Source organism: Lathyrus oleraceus, chromosome 5 (assembly GCF_024323335.1).
Source record: "Lathyrus oleraceus cultivar Zhongwan6 chromosome 5, CAAS_Psat_ZW6_1.0, whole genome shotgun sequence".
Lineage (NCBI taxonomy): Eukaryota > Viridiplantae > Streptophyta > Magnoliopsida > Fabales > Fabaceae > Lathyrus > Lathyrus oleraceus.
Genome location: NC_066583.1, coordinates 581456604 through 581476989, shown reverse-complemented (window position 1 = coordinate 581476989; position 20386 = coordinate 581456604). Strand labels below are relative to the sequence as shown.

Sequence of the window (20386 nt, the reverse complement as noted above, 5' to 3'; positions counted from 1 at the left end):
CACCACCTTGATCAGGTCGAATGATTAAATTCATGTCCAATTGATTTTTTTCTTCATTTTAAACTTCTTGAACTTTTCAAAGGATTTATATTTGTGTATCATTGAATACGCATAACTATATCTATTATAATCATCAACAAATATGATGAAGTACTAAATACCTCTTATGCCTAATGTATTCAATGATTTACATACATCAATATTTACAGATATGTTGGTCCACACATATGAAAACACCCTTATCTCTATCTTCAAAAGAGGAGCCATTAATTTAAAGATATTTGAAGATTAAATTTAATACATAACATAAGATTAAATGAAATTTTAGTTTCTCTAAAATTTACATTTATTTAAGCTTATTATCCATAAGTTTTATTTCTTAAAACATCCCATGAAAATGAGATGACTTTCGACTACAAGATTCAGAAAAGAAAAAGATAAAATACAATAAGCCAAATCTCATCCATGAGATATAACCCCATGCGATTGATAGATCACTTGAATCTGCAGCTAAACTGATGCGAAATTGAGCCACACAATAAAATTGGAAATTGTGTTGAAACGTGTTATTACATGGAATTCAGTGTTGTAAACAAAAAACATTTGCATTATATCAGTCCCACATCGAAGATCTAGAGATATAGAAATACATGACCGGTATAAGAATAGTAGATTATAGTGATATTAATCAATGATTCTTCAAGCAGTAATGAGATATGATGAGTGGTGTAATCTTGCATTAAATTTGCGAGTTAGGTGTCTGCCCCAAGCCTGGTTACGACAATTTCTCTTTGACCAATTTGATCTCTATAGTCCAAACCTAAAGGGGATAATTCTAATTATAAAATTTTTTGTTACTTTTGAATTTCATTTTATGTAATTTATTCCATGTGTTTATTTTCTTATTAAATATTTTTAAAATTTGTTGTAAATGTTAAAAAAAAGTCAAACATTTTACATGGAAAAATTTACTGTTTAATATAAAAAAAATTAATAAGCACCAAAAATTGGATATTTAGAAAACTAAATTAGTTTTTTAATAATCACCATCTTGATCTCCTCGAATGATATTAATATTCATGTCCAATTGATTGAACTTTTCAAAGGATTTAGATTTGTGTATCATTAAATACACATAACCATATCTACTATAATTATCAATAAATATGATGAAGTACTAAATACCTCTAATGCCTAATATATTCAATGATTCACATACATCAATATATACAGACATGTTGGTCCACCCATATGTAAAACACCCTTATGTCTATCTTAAAAATGTGGAGCCATTAATTTAAAGATATTTGAAGATTGAATTTGATACATATATAAGATTAAATGATATTTTAGTTTCTATAAATTTACATTTACTTAAGTTTATTATCCATAACTTTTATTTCTTATAACATCCCATGAAAATGAGACGGCATTCGAGTACAAGATTCAGAAAAGAAAAAGATAAAATACATTAAGTCAAATCTCGTCCATGAGATAGAACCCAAAGCGATTGATAGATCACTTGAATCTTCAGCTAAACTAATGCAACATTGAGCCGCATAATAAAATTGGAAGTGGTGTTGTAACTTATTGCTACATGAAATTCAGTGTTGTAAACAAAAACATTTGCTTTATATTAGTCCCACATCGAAGATATGGAGATATAGAAATACATGACCTCTATAAGAATAATAGATTTCAGTGTTATTAATCAATGATTCTTCAGTAATGATATATGATGAGTTGTCTAGTCTTGCATTAAATATGTGAGTTGCGTGTCTGCCCCAAGCCTGGTTACGACAATTGGGCACTCTCCTTTGACCAATCTGATCTCTATAGTTCAAACCTAAAGATGTAATTCTAGTTATAAAATGTTTATTGGTTTTGAATTTAATTTTATCTAATTTACTCCATTTGTTTATTTTCTTATAAAATATTTTTAAATTTATTGTAAATGTTTAAAAAATGCAAAACTTTTTAAATGACAAATTTACTGTTTAATATAAAACAAAAATTAATAAGCACCAAAAATTAAATATTTAAAAATCTAAATTTTTTTTTTCATATTCACCCCTTGATCTGCTCGAATGATTTAAATATTCATGTCCAATTGATTGAACTTTTCAAAGGATTTAGATTTGTGTATCATTGAATACGCATAACTATATCTATATAATCATCAACAAATATGATGAAGTACTAAATACCTCTTATGCCTAATGTATTCAATGATTTACATACATCAATATTTACAGATATGTTGGTCCACACATATGAAAACACCCTTATCTCTATCTTCAAAAGAGGAGCCATTAATTTAAAGATATTTGAAGATTAAATTTAATACATAACATAAGATTAAATGAATTTTAGTTTCTCTAAAATTTACATTTATTTAAGCTTATTATCCATGAGTTTTATTTCTTAAAACATCCCATGAAAATGAGATGACTTTCGACTACAAGATTCAGAAAAGAAAAAGATAAAATACAATAAGCCAAATCTCATCCATGAGATATAACCCCATGCGATTGATAGATCACTTGAATCTGCAGCTAAACTGATGCGAAATTGAGCCACACAATAAAATTGGAAATTGTGTTGAAACGTGTTATTACATGGAATTCAGTGTTGTAAACAAAAAACATTTGCATTATATCAGTCCCACATCGAAGATCTAGAGATATAGAAATACATGACCGGTATAAGAATAGTAGATTATAGTGATATTAATCAATGATTCTTCAAGCAGTAATGAGATATGATGAGTGGTGTAATCTTGCATTAATTTGCGAGTTAGGTGTCTGCCCCAAGCCTGGTTACGACAATTGGGCACTCTCTTTGACCAATTGATCTCTATAGTCCAAACCTAAAGGGGATAATTCTAATTATAAAATTTTTTGTTACTTTTGAATTTCATTTTATGTAATTTATTCCATGTGTTTATTTTCTTATTAAATATTTTTAAAATTTGTTGTAAATGTTAAAAAAAAGTCAAACATTTTACATGGAAAAATTTACTGTTTAATATAAAAAAAATTAATAAGCACCAAAAATTGGATATTTAGAAAACTAAATTAGTTTTTTAATAATCACCATCTTGATCTCCTCGAATGATATTAATATTCATGTCCAATTGATTGAACTTTTCAAAGGATTTAGATTTGTGTATCATTAAATACACATAACCATATCTACTATAATTATCAATAAATATGATGAAGTACTAAATACCTCTAATGCCTAATATTCAATGATTCACATACATCAATATATACAGACATGTTGGTCCACCCATATGTAAACACCCTTATGTCTATCTTAAAATGTGGAGCCATTAATTTAAAGATATTTGAAGATTGAATTTGATACATATATAAGATTAAATGATATTTTAGTTTCTATAAAATTTACATTTACTTAAGTTTATTATCCATAAGTTTTATTTCTTATAACATCCCATGAAAATGAGACGGCATTCGAGTACAAGATTCAGAAAGAAAAAGATAAAATACATTAAGTCAAATCTCGTCCATGAGATAGAACCCAAAGCGATTGATAGATCACTTGAATCTTCAGCTAAACTAATGCAACATTGAGCCGCATAATAAAATTGGAAGTGGTGTTGTAACTTATTGCTACATGAAATTCAGTGTTGTAAACAAAAAACATTTGCTTTATATTAGTCCCACATCGAAGATATGGAGATATAGAAATACATGACCTCTATAAGAATAATAGATTTCAGTGTTATTAATCAATGATTCTTCAGTAATGATATATGATGAGTTGTGTAGTCTTGCATTAAATATGTGAGTTGCGTGTCTGCCCCAAGCCTGGTTACGACAATTGGGCACTCTCCTTTGACCAATCTGATCTCTATAGTTCAAACCTAAAGATGTAATTCTAGTTATAAAATGTTTTATTGGTTTTGAATTTAATTTTATCTAATTTACTCCATTTGTTTATTTTCTTATAAAATATTTTTTAAATTTATTGTAAATGTTAAAAAATGCAAAACTTTTTAAATGACAAATTTACTGTTTATATAAAACAAAAATTAATAAGCACCAAAAATTAAATATTTAAAAATCTAATTTTTTTTTTCATATTCACCCCCTTGATCTGCTCGAATGATTTAAATATTCATGTCCAATTGATTGAACTTTTCAAAGGATTTAGATTTGTGTATCATTGAATACGCATAACTATATCTATTATAATCATCAACAAATATGATGAAGTACTAAATACCTCTTATGCCTAATGTATTCAATGATTTACATACATCAATATTTACAGATATGTTGGTCCACACATATGAAAACACCCTTATCTCTATCTTCAAAAGAGGAGCCATTAATTTAAAGATATTTGAAGATTAAATTTAATACATAACATAAGATTAAATGAAATTTTAGTTTCTCTAAAATTTACATTTATTTAAGCTTATTATCCATGAGTTTTATTTCTTAAAACATCCCATGAAAATGAGATGACTTTCGACTACAAGATTCAGAAAAGAAAAAGATAAAATACAATAAGCCAAATCTCATCCATGAGATATAACCCCATGCGATTGATAGATCACTTGAATCTGCAGCTAAACTGATGCGAAATTGAGCCACACAATAAAATTGGAAATTGTGTTGAAACGTGTTATTACATGGAATTCAGTGTTGTAAACAAAAAACATTTGCATTATATCAGTCCCACATCGAAGATCTAGAGATATAGAAATACATGACCGGTATAAGAATAGTAGATTATAGTGATATTAATCAATGATTCTTCAAGCAGTAATGAGATATGATGAGTGGTGTAATCTTGCATTAAATTTGCGAGTTAGGTGTCTGCCCCAAGCCTGGTTACGACAATTGGGCACTCTCTTTGACCAATTTGATCTCTATAGTCCAAACCTAAAGGGGATAATTCTAATTATAAAATTTTTTGTTACTTTTGAATTTCATTTTATGTAATTTATTCCATGTGTTTATTTTCTTATTAAATATTTTAAAATTTGTTGTAAATGTTAAAAAAAAGTCAAACATTTTACATGGAAAAATTTACTGTTTAATATAAAAAAAATTAATAAGCACCAAAAATTGGATATTTAGAAAACTAAATTAGTTTTTTAATAATCACCATCTTGATCTCCTCGAATGATATAATATTCATGTCCAATTGATTGAACTTTTCAAAGGATTTAGATTTGTGTATCATTAAATACACATAACCATATCTACTATAATTATCAATAAATATGATGAAGTACTAAATACCTCTAATGCCTAATATATTCAATGATTCACATACATCAATATATACAGACATGTTGGTCCACCCATATGTAAAACACCCTTATGTCTATCTTAAAAATGTGGAGCCATTAATTTAAAGATATTTGAAGATTGAATTTGATACATATATAAGATTAAATGATATTTTAGTTTCTATAAAATTTACATTTACTTAAGTTTATTATCCATAAGTTTTATTTCTTATAACATCCCATGAAAATGAGACGGCATTCGAGTACAAGATTCAGAAAAGAAAAAGATAAAATACATTAATTCAAATCTCGTCCATGAGATAGAACCCAAAGCGATTGATAGATCACTTGAATCTTCAGCTAAACTAATGCAACATTGAGCCGCATAATAAAATTGGAAGTGGTGTTGTAACTTATTGCTACATGAAATTCAGTGTTGTAAACAAAAAACATTTGCTTTATATTAGTCCCACATCGAAGATATGGAGATATAGAAATACATGACCTCTATAAGAATAATAGATTTCAGTGTTATTAATCAATGATTCTTCAGTAATGATATATGATGAGTTGTCTAGTCTTGCATTAAATATGTGAGTTGCGTGTCTGCCCCAAGCCTGGTTACGACAATTGGGCACTCTCCTTTGACCAATCTGATCTCTATAGTTCAAACCTAAAGATGTAATTCTAGTTATAAAATGTTTTATTGGTTTGAATTTAATTTTATCTAATTTACTCCATTTGTTTATTTTCTTATAAAATATTTTTTAAATTTATTGTAAATGTTTAAAAAATGCAAAACTTTTTACATGACAAATTTACTGTTTAATATAAAACAAAAATTAATAAGCACCAAAAATTAAATATTTAAAAATCTAAATTTTTTTTTTCATATTCACCCCCTTGATCTGCTCGAATGATTTAAATATTCATGTCCAATTGATTTTGTTCTTCATTTTTAATTTCTTCAACTTTTCAAAGGATTTAGATTTGTGTATCATTGAATACGCATAACTATATCTATTATAATCATCAACAAATATGATGAAGTACTAAATACCTCTTATGCCTAATGTATTCAATGATTTACATACATCAATATTTACAGATATGTTGGTCCACACATATGAAAACACCCTTATCTCTATCTTCAAAAGAGGAGCCATTAATTTAAAGATATTTGAAGATTAAATTTAATACATAACATAAGATTAAATGAAATTTTAGTTTCTCTAAAATTTACATTTATTTAAGCTTATTATCCATGAGTTTTATTTCTTAAAACATCCCATGAAAATGAGATGACTTTCGACTACAAGATTCAGAAAAGAAAAAGATAAAATACAATAAGCCAAATCTCATCCATGAGATATAACCCCATGCGATTGATAGATCACTTGAATCTGCAGCTAAACTGATGCGAAATTGAGCCACACAATAAAATTGGAAATTGTGTTGAAACGTGTTATTACATGGAATTCAGTGTTGTAAACAAAAAACATTTGCATTATATCAGTCCCACATCGAAGATCTAGAGATATAGAAATACATGACCGGTATAAGAATAGTAGATTATAGTGATATTAATCAATGATTCTTCAAGCAGTAATGAGATATGATGAGTGGTGTAATCTTGCATTAAATTTGCGAGTTAGGTGTCTGCCCCAAGCCTGGTTACGACAATTGGGCACTCTCTTTGACCAATTTGATCTCTATAGTCCAAACCTAAAGGGGATAATTCTAATTATAAAATTTTTTGTTACTTTTGAATTTCATTTTATGTAATTTATTCCATGTGTTTATTTTCTTATTAAATATTTTTAAAATTTGTTGTAAATGTTAAAAAAAAGTCAAACATTTTACATGGAAAAATTTACTGTTTAATATAAAAAAAATTAATAAGCACCAAAAATTGGATATTTAGAAAACTAAATTAGTTTTTTAATAATCACCATCTTGATCTCCTCGAATGATATTAATATTCATGTCCAATTGATTGAACTTTTCAAAGGATTTAGATTTGTGTATCATTAAATACACATAACCATATCTACTATAATTATCAATAAATATGATGAAGTACTAAATACCTCTAATGCCTAATATATTCAATGATTCACATACATCAATATATACAGACATGTTGGTCCACCCATATGTAAAACACCCTTATGTCTATCTTAAAAATGTGGAGCCATTAATTTAAAGATATTTGAAGATTGAATTTGATACATATATAAGATTAAATGATATTTAGTTTCTATAAAATTTACATTTACTTAAGTTTATTATCCATAAGTTTTATTTCTTATAACATCCCAGGAAAATGAGACGGCATTCGAGTACAAGATTCAGAAAAGAAAAAGATAAAATACATTAAGTCAAATCTCGTCCATGAGATAGAACCCAAAGCGATTGATAGATCACTTGAATCTTCAGCTAAACTAATGCAACATTGAGCCGCATAATAAAATTGGAAGTGGTGTTGTAACTTATTGCTACATGAAATTCAGTGTTGTAAACAAAAAACATTTGCTTTATATTAGTCCCACATCGAAGATATGGAGATATAGAAATACATGACCTCTATAAGAATAATAGATTACAGTGTTATTAATCAATGATTCTTCAGTAATGATATATGATGAGTTGTCTAGTCTTGCATTAAATATGCGAGTTACGTGTCTGCCCCAAACCTGGTTACGACAATTGGGCACTCTCCTTTGACCAATCTGATCTCTATAGTTCAAACCTAAAGAGGTAACTCTAGTTATAAAATGTTTTATTGGTTTTGAATTTAATTTTATCTAATTTACTCCATTTGTTTATTTTCTTATAAAATATTTTTTAAATTTATTGTAAATGTTTAAAAAATGCAAAACTTTTTACAAGACAAATTTACTGTTTAATATAAAACAAAAATTAATAAGCACCAAAAATTAAATATTTAAAAAACTAAATTATTTTTTTTCATATTCACCCCCTTGATCTGCTCGAATGATTTAAATATTCATGTCCAATTGATTTTGTTCTTCATTTTTAATTTCTTGAACTTTTCAAAAGATTTAGATTTGTGTATCATTAAATACACAGAACCATATCTACTACAATTATAAATAAATATGATAAAGTCCTAAATACCTCTAATGCCAAATGTATGCCATGTGTTTATTTTTCTATTAAATATTTTTAAAATTTATTATAAATGTTAAAAAAATGCCAAATTTTTACATGAATAATTTATTTGTTTAATATAAAAAAAATTAATAAACACCAAAAATTGGATATTTAGAGAGTTAAACTATTTTTTAAATATTCACCACCTTGAGCAGGTCGAATGATTTAAATATTCATGTCCAACTGATTTTTTTCTTCATTTTAAACTTCTTGAACTTTTCAAAGGATTTAGATTTGTGTATCATTGAATACGCATAACTATATCTATTATAATCATCAATAAATATGATGAAGTACTAAATACCTCATATGCCTAATGTATTCAATGATTTACATACATCAATATTTACAGATATGTTGGTCCACACATATGTAAAACACCCTTATCTCTATCTTCAAAAGAGGAGCCATTAATTTAAAGATATTTGAAGATTAAATTTAATACATAACATAAGATTAAATGAAATTTTAGTTTCTCTAAAATTTACATTTATTTAAGCTTATTATCCATAAGTTTTATTTCTTAAAACATCCCATGAAAATGAGATGACTTTCGACTACAAGATTCAGAAAAGAAAAAGATAAAATACATTAAGCCAAATCTCATCCATGAGATATAACCCCATGCGATTGATAGATCACTTGAATCTGCAGCAAAACTGATGCAAAATTGAGCCACACAATAAAATTGGAAATTGTGTTGAAACGTTTTATTACATGGAATTCAGTGTTGTAAACAAAAAACATTTGCATTATATCAGTCCCACATCGAAGATCTAGAGATATAGAAATACATGACCGGTATAAGAATAGTAGATTATAGTGATATTAATCAATGATTCTTCAAGCAGTAATGAGATATGATGAGTGGTCTAATCTCGCATTAAATTTGCGAGTTAGGTGTCTGCCCCAAGCCTGGTTACGACAATTGGGCACTCTCTTTGACCAATTTGATCTCTATAGTCCAAACCTAAAGGGGATAATTCTAATTATAAAATTTTTTGTTACTTTTGAATTTCATTTTATGTAATTTATTCCATTTGTTTATTTTCTTATTAAATATTTTTAAAATTTGTTGTAAATGTTAAAAAAAAGTCAAACTTTTTACATCAAAAAATTTACTGTTTAATATTAAAAAAATTAATAAGCACCAAAAATTGGATATTTAGATAACTAAATTAGTTTTTTAATAATCACCATCTTGATCTCCTCGAATGATATTAATATTCATGTCCAATTGATTGAACTTTTCAAAGGATTTAGATTTGTGTATCATTAAATACACATAACCATATCTACTATAATTATCAATAAATATGATGAAGTACTAAATACCTCTAATGCCTAATATATTCAATGATTCATATACATCAATATATACAGACATGTTGGTCCACCCCATATGTAAAACACCTTTATGTCTATCTTAAAAATGTGGAGCCATTAATTTAAAGATATTTGAAGATTGAATTTAATACATATATAAGATTAAATGATATTTTAGTTTCTATAAAATTTACATTTACTTAAGTTTATTATCCATAAGTTTTATTTCTTATAACATCCCATGAAAATGAGACGGCATTCGAGTACAAGATTCAGAAAAGAAAAAGATAAAATACATTAAGTCAAATCTCGTCCATGAGATAGAACCCAAAGCGATTGATAGATCACTTGAATCTTCAGCTAAACTAATGCAACATTGAGCCGCATAATAAAATTGGAAGTGGTGTTGTAACTTATTGCTACATGAAATTCAGTGTTGTAAACAAAAAACATTTGCTTTATATTAGTCCCACATCGAAGATATGGAGATATAGAAATACATGACCTCTAAAAGAATAATAGATTTCAGTGTTAGTAAGAGCATGAGCTAAGGTTATGGAAGATGGGACAGAATGATTGAGATGAATGATTTTGGATACAAGTGAAATGTTATCTCTAGATGTGTATGGAATATTTTGTGTGACTCTACGAGATGTATGGACACTCATAGTTATGTTCTAGATTGCTTAAGTTCCTTAGAAGTGGTGTTTTGTTGATAATTTAAAGTTCCTTGACGGTGTTACTTTGTTATTGGCCGAGATTATGTGTCGGGAGAAATCTTGAGTGGATCAAAACCCTATGAGAGGATTTGATATGGAATATAGTAACCAGAACCAGACGTTGTCAAACTGGTTTGGTTTAGCTACATCGAACACATGATGAACTTAGATGTTCTACGTTTCATGGTTGTAGCATTGTAATCCTGGATACCTAGCTTCTGTAGAGTGTTGGTCTTATTCTGAACTTTAGTGAGTCATGAAGGAAGTTATTCTACTAATGGAAGTTGGTATGGTTTTAGTACCATTTTGGACGGTAGGCACTCTGGAGGATAATTGTGTTTCTATGTAGACTGTCATCTAACCAGCAGTGCCTAGGAATCCCGAGTGTTCCACTATTGGGATCAGAGTATCACAATGGAAGGTGATGGATGAAAGAGCTCAATCAAGTCTATGGGGATCAGGGAGATAGTAACTCGTAAGAATGGAGGTAAGGATGAGAGTAAGACAATCTCGTGCTAATGGTTCTATCTCATTGGAGTAGTACGAGAGAAGTGAAGCAGTAGGAGTAAGGGCTTGTAGCATACAGTAATAAATCAAGTGAAGTATAAATTTTCTTATGAAGAATTAATGAGTATTGATTAACCGAGTCCAGATGTGATGTTGTAATTATGTTTTGTGTAACTTAGTGCAAGGAGTCACCAACTTCATCTTCTTCTTCTACTAGGTGAGTTCTTAGGGGCAATTTCGTGAGTGGTTAACCGGTTAACACTGAAACAGAATTCAATCTTCTATTTGTGCAGAATTTGTCTGCTGTGGGGTTCGAACCCAGGACCTCCTTTGAACTGTACATGCCTTACCACTAGGCTAGAGAGGTTGTTGTTGAATGCTTATGCAATGAATAAATATTAATCTAAATCTTGATTAAGATAGATTAATGAATTAATTGAGCGTTATAATTCCGTTTTGGATGCGGACGGATGCATTAGTAAGATAATGAAAAAGGCTATTATTATGATATCATATTATAGTATATTATGTATCTTACAAATTAAATGAATTATATTTATGATGGGTGTTAAACATGGTTGATATGGTTGATTGTGAAATAACATGACTAAAGATAACGTAAAAGACTATTATTACTGTTCCATGTTATAAAATAGTATGTGATTTATAGATGCCATGAATTTTATCATGATGAAATTAAATATTGTTATGTGGAAGGTGAAATAACACGATTAAAAACCTTACAAAGATGAGTGAGGAAACCTAGAAAAATAATTTGATTAATAAGTTAGAAAGACAATCTAGGTTATGGAACATGTGAGATACATGTATGAGAATACGGTATTCATTCGTACGACCCTTATGTGAGGTCGTGGACGAATTGTTACCATGATTGAGAATGCGACGCATTATATGGAACATGCCATATTATTATTTGTGTATTATGGTGAATGAAGTCACCTGTGATTTATGAATTTGTTATGGTTCGTGGAACCAATGATTTGCGAAACCGATCATGTATTCAGAATGTGTGTTTTCTGTGATGGTACACATCTCTATTGGTATGCTTAGACGTGTAAGCATTGGGATGTGGGACCAATGATTCGAGCCTCAATTGGGTTTGAGCCCCAACCATGGCGGACATGGGGGAAAGGTGGACACCTAAGTGGGTTAGAGTCCCATACGGTGAAAGATACTCAAAGTGGGTTAGAGTCCCATACGAGTGATGGTTCTTAAAAGTGGGTTAGAGTCCCATAGGGGAACCTGATATCCACCGTGAAAGTCGAATCATACGGACATGCGTGAACCAAGCCTTGGCCTAGACGTAGGTCCGGTTGGGGATCGATGTTGCGTGAATCTGAATAATGATCGTGGTTGAGTTATGAGAACTCAGATGCATGTTGCCATACAATTGCGAGATAGTTTCCCCATCGCTCAAGTCTTCGTTCCCTTGTTGACTTGAGTTGGATATGAGTTGAATATTGATTAGAACCCTGTAGAGCCGAGTGGACCTATAGGATAGGAGAACTCACTGAGATTATTATCTCATCCCATTATTGTTGTTATTTTTCAGGTATTCTTTACAGGTTGGATCTAAGAGAAACTGTTATGGATGTTTCAAGGGTTGTTGTTCATTATAATCTTCCGCTGTGGAGTTGTGTGCAATGAAGATATTGTACATAGTTCTTAGATTTTTTATTGTTTAGGCATTATTGTATAACATGTTCCAGTGATGTCTTAGTTTGGACATGTATATATATTGATGCCATTAGGCACTTATGTTGTGACAGTACCAAGATTTAACACTTGTATGATATTATTCTATATATATATTATACGGGTTGTTACATCTGATCTCTATAGTTCAAACCTAAAGATGTAATTCTAGTTATAAAATGTTTTATTGGTTTTGAATTTAATTTTATCTAATTTACTCCATTTGTTTATTTTCTTATAAAATATTTTTTAAATTTATTGTAAATGTTTAAAAAATGCAAAACTTTTTACATGACAAATTTACTGTTTAATATAAAACAAAAATTAATAAGCACCAAAAATTAAATATTTAAAAATCTAAATTTTTTTTTTCATATTCACCCCCTTGATCTCCTCGAATGATTTAAATATTCATGTCCAATTGATTTTGTTCTTCATTTTTAATTTCTTGAACTTTTCAAAAGATTTAGATTTGTGTATCATTAAATACACAAAACCATATCTACTATATTTATAAATAAATATGAGAAAGTCCTAAATACCTCTAATGCCTAATGTATGCCATGTGTTTATTTTTCTATTAAATATTTTTAAAATTTATTATAAATGTTAAAAAAATGCCAAATTTTTACATGAATAATTGATTTGTTTAATATAAAAAAAATTAATAAACACCAAAAATTGGATATTTAGAGATTTAAACTATTTTTTAAATATTCACCACCTTGATCAGGTCGAATGATTTAAATATTCATGTCCAATTGATTTTTTTCTTCATTTTAAACTTCTTGAACTTTTCAAAGGATTTAGATTTGTGTATCATTGAATACGCATAACTATATCTATTATAATCATCAACAAATATGATGAAGTACTAAATACCTCTTATGCCTAATGTATTCAATGATTTACATACATCAATATTTACAGATATGTTGGTCCACACATATGAAAACACCCTTATCTCTATCTTCAAAAGAGGAGCCATTAATTTAAAGATATTTGAAGATTAAATTTAATACATAACATAAGATTAAATGAAATTTTAGTTTCTCTAAAATTTACATTTATTTAAGCTTATTATCCATAAGTTTTATTTCTTAAAACATCCCATGAAAATGAGATGACTTTCGACTACAAGATTCAGAAAAGAAAAAGATAAAATACAATAAGCCAAATCTCATCCATGAGATATAACCCCATGCGATTGATAGATCACTTGAATCTGCAGCTAAACTGATGCAAAATTGAGCCACAAAATAAAATTGGAAATTGTGTTGAAACGTGTTATTACATGGAATTCAGTGTTGTAAACAAAAAACATTTGCATTATATCAGTCCCACATCGAAGATCTAGAGATATAGAAATACATGACCGGTATAAGAATAGTAGATTATAGTGATATTAATCAATGATTCTTCAAGCAGTAATGAGATATGATGAGTGGTGTAATCTTGCATTAAATTTGCGAGTTAGGTGTCTGCCCCAAGCCTGGTTACGACAATTGGGCACTCTCTTTGACCAATTTGATCTCTATAGTCCAAACCTAAAGGGGATAATTCTAATTATAAATTTTTTGTTACTTTTGAATTTCATTTTATGTAATTTATTCCATGTGTTTATTTTCTTATTAAATATTTTTAAAATTTGTTGTAAATGTTAAAAAAAAGTCAAACATTTTACATGGAAAAATTTACTGTTTAATATAAAAAAAATTAATAAGCACCAAAAATTGGATATTTAGAAAACTAAATTAGTTTTTTAATAATCACCATCTTGATCTCCTCGAATGATATTAATATTCATGTCCAATTGATTGAACTTTTCAAAGGATTTAGATTTGTGTATCATTAAATACACATAACCATATCTACTATAATTATCAATAAATATGATGAAGTACTAAATACCTCTAATGCCTAATATATTCAATGATTCACATACATCAATATATACAGACATGTTGGTCCACCCATATGTAAAACACCCTTATGTCTATCTTAAAAATGTGGAGCCATTAATTTAAAGATATTTGAAGATTGAATTTGATACATATATAAGATTAAATGATATTTTAGTTTCTATAAAATTTACATTTACTTAAGTTTATTATCCATAAGTTTTATTTCTTATAACATCCCATGAAAATGAGACGGCATTCGAGTACAAGATTCAGAAAAGAAAAAGATAAAATAAATTAAGTCAAATCTCGTCCATGAGATAGAACCCAAAGCGATTGATAGATCACTTGAATCTTCAGCTAAACTAATGCAACATTGAGCCGCATAATAAAATTGGAAGTGGTGTTGTAACTTATTGCTACATGAAATTCAGTGTTGTAAACAAAAAACATTTGCTTTATATTAGTCCCACATCGAAGATATGGAGATATAGAAATACATGACCTCTATAAGAATAATAGATTTCAGTGTTATTAATCAATGATTCTTCAGTAATGATATATGATGAGTTGTCTAGTCTTGCATTAAATATGTGAGTTGCGTGTCTGCCCCAAGCCTGGTTACGACAATTGGGCACTCTCCTTTGACCAATCTGATCTCTATAGTTCAAACCTAAAGATGTAATTCTAGTTATAAAATGTTTTATTGGTTTTGAATTTAATTTTATCTAATTTACTCCATTTGTTTATTTTCTTATAAAATATTTTTTAAATTTATTGTAAATGTTTAAAAAATGCAAAACTTTTTACATGACAAATTTACTGTTTAATATAAAACAAAAATTAATAAGCACCAAAAATTAAATATTTAAAAATCTAAAATTTTTTTTTCATATTCACCCCCTTGATCTGCTCGAATGATTTAAATATTCATGTCCAATTGATTTTGTTCTTCATTTTTAATTTCTTGAACTTTTCAAAAGATTTAGATTTGTGTATCATTAAATACAAAAAACCATATCTACTATATTTATAAATGAATATGAGAAAGTCCTAAATACCTCTAATGCCTAATGTATGCCATGTGTTTATTTTTCTATTAAATATTTTTAAAATTTATTATAAATGTTAAAAAAATGCCAAATTTTTACATGAATAATTTATTTGTTTAATATAAAAAAAATTAATAAACACCAAAAATTGGATATTTAGAGAGTTAAACTATTTTTTAAATATTCACCACCTTGATCAGGTCGAATGATTTAAATATTCATGTCCAATTGATTTTTTTCTTCATTTTAAACTTCTTGAACTTTTCAAAGGATTTAGATTTGTGTATCATTGAATACGCATAACTATATCTATTATAATCATCAACAAATATGATGAAGTACTAAATACCTCTTATGCCTAATGTATTCAATGATTTACATACATCAATATTTACAGATATGTTGGTCCACACATATGAAAACACCCTTATCTCTATCTTCAAAAGAGGAGCCATTAATTTAAAGATATTTGAAGATTAAATTTAATACATAACATAAGATTAAATGAAATTTTAGTTTCTCTAAAATTTACATTTATTTAAGCTTATTATCCATGAGTTTTATTTCTTAAAACATCCCATGAAAATGAGATGACTTTCGACTACAAGATTCAGAAAAGAAAAAGATAAAATACAATAAGCCAAATCTCATCCATGAGATATAACCCCATGCGATTGATAGATCACTTGAATCTGCAGCTAAACTGATGCAAAATTGAGCCACACAATAAAATTGGAAATTGTGTTTAAACGTGTTATTACATGGAATTCAGTGTTGTAAACAAAAAACATTTGCATTATATCAGTCCCACATCGAAGATCTAGAGATATAGAAATACATGACCGGTATAAGAATAGTAGATTATAGTGATATTAATCAATGATTCTTCAAGCAGTAATGAGATATGATGAGTGGTGTAATCTTGCATTAAATTTGCGAGTTAGGTGTCTGCCCCAAGCCTGGTTACGACAATTGGGCACTCTCTTTGACCAATTTGATCTCTATAGTCCAAACCTAAAGGGGATAATTCTAATTATAAAATTTTTTGTTACTTTTGAATTTCATTTTATGTAATTTATTCCATGTGTTTATTTTCTTATTAAATATTTTTAAAATTTGTTGTAAATGTTAAAAAAAAGTCAAACATTTTACATGGAAAAATTTACTGTTTAATATAAAAAAAATTAATAAGCACCAAAAATTGGATATTTAGAAAACTAAATTAGTTTTTTAATAATCACCATCTTGATCTCCTCGAATGATATTAATATTCATGTCCAATTGATTGAACTTTTCAAAGGATTTAGATTTGTGTATCATTAAATACACATAACCATATCTACTATAATTTTCAATAAATATGATGAAGTACTAAATACCTCTAATGCCTAATATATTCAATGATTCACATACATCAATATATACAGACATGTTGGTCCACCCATATGTAAAACACCCTTATGTCTATCTTAAAAATGTGGAGCCATTAATTTAAAGATATTTGAAGATTGAATTTGATACATATATAAGATTAAATGATATTTTAGTTTCTATAAAATTTACATTTACTTAAGTTTATTATCCATAAGTTTTATTTCTTATAACATCCCATGAAAATGAGACGGCATTCGAGTACAAGATTCAGAAAAGAAAAAGATAAAATACATTAAGTCAAATCTCGTCCATGAGATAGAACCCAAAGCGATTGATAGATCACTTGAATCTTCAGCTAAACTAATGCAACATTGAGCCGCATAATAAAATTGGAAGTGGTGTTGTAACTTATTGCTACATGAAATTCAGTGTTGTAAACAAAAAACATTTGCTTTATATTAGTCCCACATCGAAGATATGGAGATATAGAAATACATGACCTCTATAAGAATAATAGATTTCAGTGTTATTAATCAATGATTCTTCAGTAATGATATATGATGAGTTGTCTAGTCTTGCATTAAATATGTGAGTTGCGTGTCTGCCCCAAGCCTGGTTACGACAATTGGGCACTCTCCTTTGACCAATCTGATCTCTATAGTTCAAACCTAAAGATGTAATTCTAGTTATAAAATGTTTTATTGGTTTTGAATTTAATTTTATCTAATTTACTCCATTTGTTTATTTTCTTATAAAATATTTTTTAAATTTATTGTAAATGTTTAAAAAATGCAAAACTTTTTACATGACAAATTTACTGTTTAATATAAAACAAAAATTAATAAGCACCAAAAATTAAATATTTAAAAATCTAAATTTTTTTTTTCATATTCACCCCCTTGATCTGCTCGAATGATTTAAATATTCATGTCCAATTGATTTTGTTCTTCATTTTTAATTTCTTGAACTTTTCAAAAGATTTAGATTTGTGTATCATTAAATACAAAAAACCATATCTACTATATTTATAAATAAATATGAGAAAGTCCTAAATACCTCTAATGCCTAATGTATGCCATGTGTTTATTTTTCTATTAAATATTTTTAAAATTTATTATAAATGTTAAAAAAATGCCAAATTTTTACCTGAATAATTTATTTGTTTAATATAAAAAAAATTAATAAACACCAAAAATTGGATATTTAGAGAGTTAAACTATTTTTTAAATATTCACCACCTTGATCAGGTCGAATGATTTAAATATTCATGTCCAATTGATTTTTTTCTTCATTTTAAACTTCTTGAACTTTTCAAAGGATTTAGATTTGTGTATCATTGAATACGCATAACTATATCTATTATAATCATCAACAAATATGATGAAGTACTAAATACCTCTTATGCCTAATGTATTCAATGATTTACATACATCAATATTTACAGATATGTTGGTCCACACATATGAAAACACCCTTATCTCTATCTTCAAAAGAGGAGCCATTAATTTAAAGATATTTGAAGATTAAATTTAATACATAACATAAGATTAAATGAAATTTTAGTTTCTCTAAAATTTACATTTATTTAAGCTTATTATCCATGAGTTTTATTTCTTAAAACATCCCATGAAAATGAGATGACTTTCGACTACAAGATTCAGAAAAGAAAAAGATAAAATACAATAAGCCAAATCTCATCCATGAGATATAACCCCATGCGATTGATAGATCACTTGAATCTGCAGCTAAACTGATGCAAAATTGAGCCACACAATAAAATTGGAAATTGTGTTTAAACGTGTTATTACATGGAATTCAGTGTTGTAAACAAAAAACATTTGCATTATATCAGTCCCACATCGAAGATCTAGAGATATAGAAATACATGACCGGTATAAGAATAGTAGATTATAGTGATATTAATCAATGATTCTTCAAGCAGTAATGAGATATGATGAGTGGTGTAATCTTGCATTAAATTTGCGAGTTAGGTGTCTGCCCCAAGCCTGGTTACGACAATTGGGCACTCTCTTTGACCAATTTGATCTCTATAGTCCAAACCTAAAGGGGATAATTCTAATTATAAAATTTTTTTTTACTTTTGAATTTCATTTTATGTAATTTATTCCATGTGTTTATTTTCTTATTAAATATTTTTAAAATTTGTTGTAAATGTTAAAAAAAAGTCAAACATTTTACATGGAAAAATTTACTGTTTAATATAAAAAAAATTAATAAGCACCAAAAATTGGATATTTAGAAAACTAAATTAGTTTTTTAATAATCACCATCTTGATCTCCTCGAATGATATTAATATTCATGTCCAATTGATTGAACTTTTCAAAGGATTTAGATTTGTGTATCATTAAATACACATAACCATATCTACTATAATTATCAATAAATATGATGAAGTACTAAATACCTCTAATGCCTAATATATTCAATGATTCACATACATCAATATATACAGACATGTTGGTCCACCCATATGTAAAACACCCTTATGTCTATCTTAAAAATGTGGAGCCATTAATTTAAAGATATTTGAAGATTGAATTTGATACATATATAAGATTAAATGATATTTTAGTTTCTATAAAATTTACATTTACTTAAGTTTATTATCCATAAGTTTTATTTCTTATAACATCCCATGAAAATGAGACGGCATTCGAGTACAAGATTCAGAAAAGAAAAAGATAAAATACATTAAGTCAAATCTCGTCCATGAGATAGAACCCAAAGCGATTGATAGATCACTTGAATCTTCAGCTAAACTAATGCAACATTGAGCCGCATAATAAAATTGGAAGTGGTGTTGTAACTTATTGCTACATGAAATTCAGTGTTGTAAACAAAAAACATTTGCTTTATATTAGTCCCACATCGAAGATATGGAGATATAGAAATACATGACCTCTATAAGAATAATAGATTATAGTGTTATTAATCAATGATTCTTCAGGCAGTAATGAGATATGATGAGTGACCTAGTCTCGCATTATATATGTGAGTTGGGTGTCTTCTCCAAGCCTGGTTACGACAATTGGGCACTCTCCTTTGACCAATTTGATCTCTATAGCCCAAACCTTAAGGGGGTAAATCTAGTTATAAAATATTTTGTTACTTTTGAATTTAGTTTTATGTAATTTATTCCATGTGTCTATTTTCTTATTAAATATTTTAAAAATTTATTGAAAATGTTAAGAAAATGCCAAATTTTTACGTGAGAATTTTACTTGTTTAATATAAAAAATTTAATAAACACCAAAAATTGGATATTTAGAGAGCTAAACTATTTTTTAAATATTCACCACATTGATCAACTTGAGTGATTT

General features: G+C 27.8%; 14 non-coding genes and 1 pseudogene across 14 annotated transcripts; all 15 read left to right on the top strand.

Annotated features, from left to right (window-relative positions):
- The first annotated feature begins 711 nt into the window (after positions 1-711).
- LOC127089944 (uncharacterized) lies at positions 712-808 on the top strand (annotated as a pseudogene).
- Positions 809-1730: 922 nt separating this feature from the next.
- On the top strand, positions 1731-1834 carry LOC127089906 (small nucleolar RNA Z279/snoR105/snoR108). Its single transcript, XR_007791455.1, has one exon. It is a non-coding gene; the product is annotated as a small nucleolar RNA Z279/snoR105/snoR108 (small nucleolar RNA).
- Positions 1835-2756: 922 nt separating this feature from the next.
- On the top strand, positions 2757-2857 carry LOC127089858 (small nucleolar RNA Z279/snoR105/snoR108). Its single transcript, XR_007791409.1, has one exon. It is a non-coding gene; the product is annotated as a small nucleolar RNA Z279/snoR105/snoR108 (small nucleolar RNA).
- Positions 2858-3776: 919 nt separating this feature from the next.
- LOC127089912 (small nucleolar RNA Z279/snoR105/snoR108) lies at positions 3777-3880 on the top strand. The gene has a single exon (XR_007791461.1). It is a non-coding gene; the product is annotated as a small nucleolar RNA Z279/snoR105/snoR108 (small nucleolar RNA).
- A 924-nt stretch (positions 3881-4804) lies between these two features.
- LOC127089848 (small nucleolar RNA Z279/snoR105/snoR108) lies at positions 4805-4907 on the top strand. Its single transcript, XR_007791400.1, has one exon. It is a non-coding gene; the product is annotated as a small nucleolar RNA Z279/snoR105/snoR108 (small nucleolar RNA).
- A 922-nt stretch (positions 4908-5829) lies between these two features.
- On the top strand, positions 5830-5933 carry LOC127089905 (small nucleolar RNA Z279/snoR105/snoR108). The gene has a single exon (XR_007791454.1). It is a non-coding gene; the product is annotated as a small nucleolar RNA Z279/snoR105/snoR108 (small nucleolar RNA).
- A 949-nt stretch (positions 5934-6882) lies between these two features.
- Positions 6883-6985, top strand: LOC127089847 (small nucleolar RNA Z279/snoR105/snoR108). Its single transcript, XR_007791399.1, has one exon. It is a non-coding gene; the product is annotated as a small nucleolar RNA Z279/snoR105/snoR108 (small nucleolar RNA).
- Positions 6986-7908: 923 nt separating this feature from the next.
- LOC127089916 (small nucleolar RNA Z279/snoR105/snoR108) lies at positions 7909-8012 on the top strand. Its single transcript, XR_007791465.1, has one exon. It is a non-coding gene; the product is annotated as a small nucleolar RNA Z279/snoR105/snoR108 (small nucleolar RNA).
- A 1292-nt stretch (positions 8013-9304) lies between these two features.
- On the top strand, positions 9305-9407 carry LOC127089777 (small nucleolar RNA Z279/snoR105/snoR108). The gene has a single exon (XR_007791331.1). It is a non-coding gene; the product is annotated as a small nucleolar RNA Z279/snoR105/snoR108 (small nucleolar RNA).
- Positions 9408-14149: 4742 nt separating this feature from the next.
- Positions 14150-14252, top strand: LOC127089846 (small nucleolar RNA Z279/snoR105/snoR108). Its single transcript, XR_007791398.1, has one exon. It is a non-coding gene; the product is annotated as a small nucleolar RNA Z279/snoR105/snoR108 (small nucleolar RNA).
- Positions 14253-15175: 923 nt separating this feature from the next.
- LOC127089903 (small nucleolar RNA Z279/snoR105/snoR108) lies at positions 15176-15279 on the top strand. The gene has a single exon (XR_007791452.1). It is a non-coding gene; the product is annotated as a small nucleolar RNA Z279/snoR105/snoR108 (small nucleolar RNA).
- A 1290-nt stretch (positions 15280-16569) lies between these two features.
- Positions 16570-16672, top strand: LOC127089844 (small nucleolar RNA Z279/snoR105/snoR108). The gene has a single exon (XR_007791396.1). It is a non-coding gene; the product is annotated as a small nucleolar RNA Z279/snoR105/snoR108 (small nucleolar RNA).
- A 924-nt stretch (positions 16673-17596) lies between these two features.
- On the top strand, positions 17597-17700 carry LOC127089902 (small nucleolar RNA Z279/snoR105/snoR108). The gene has a single exon (XR_007791451.1). It is a non-coding gene; the product is annotated as a small nucleolar RNA Z279/snoR105/snoR108 (small nucleolar RNA).
- Positions 17701-18990: 1290 nt separating this feature from the next.
- Positions 18991-19093, top strand: LOC127089843 (small nucleolar RNA Z279/snoR105/snoR108). Its single transcript, XR_007791395.1, has one exon. It is a non-coding gene; the product is annotated as a small nucleolar RNA Z279/snoR105/snoR108 (small nucleolar RNA).
- A 928-nt stretch (positions 19094-20021) lies between these two features.
- Positions 20022-20125, top strand: LOC127089865 (small nucleolar RNA Z279/snoR105/snoR108). Its single transcript, XR_007791416.1, has one exon. It is a non-coding gene; the product is annotated as a small nucleolar RNA Z279/snoR105/snoR108 (small nucleolar RNA).
- Positions 20126-20386: the final 261 nt, after the last annotated feature.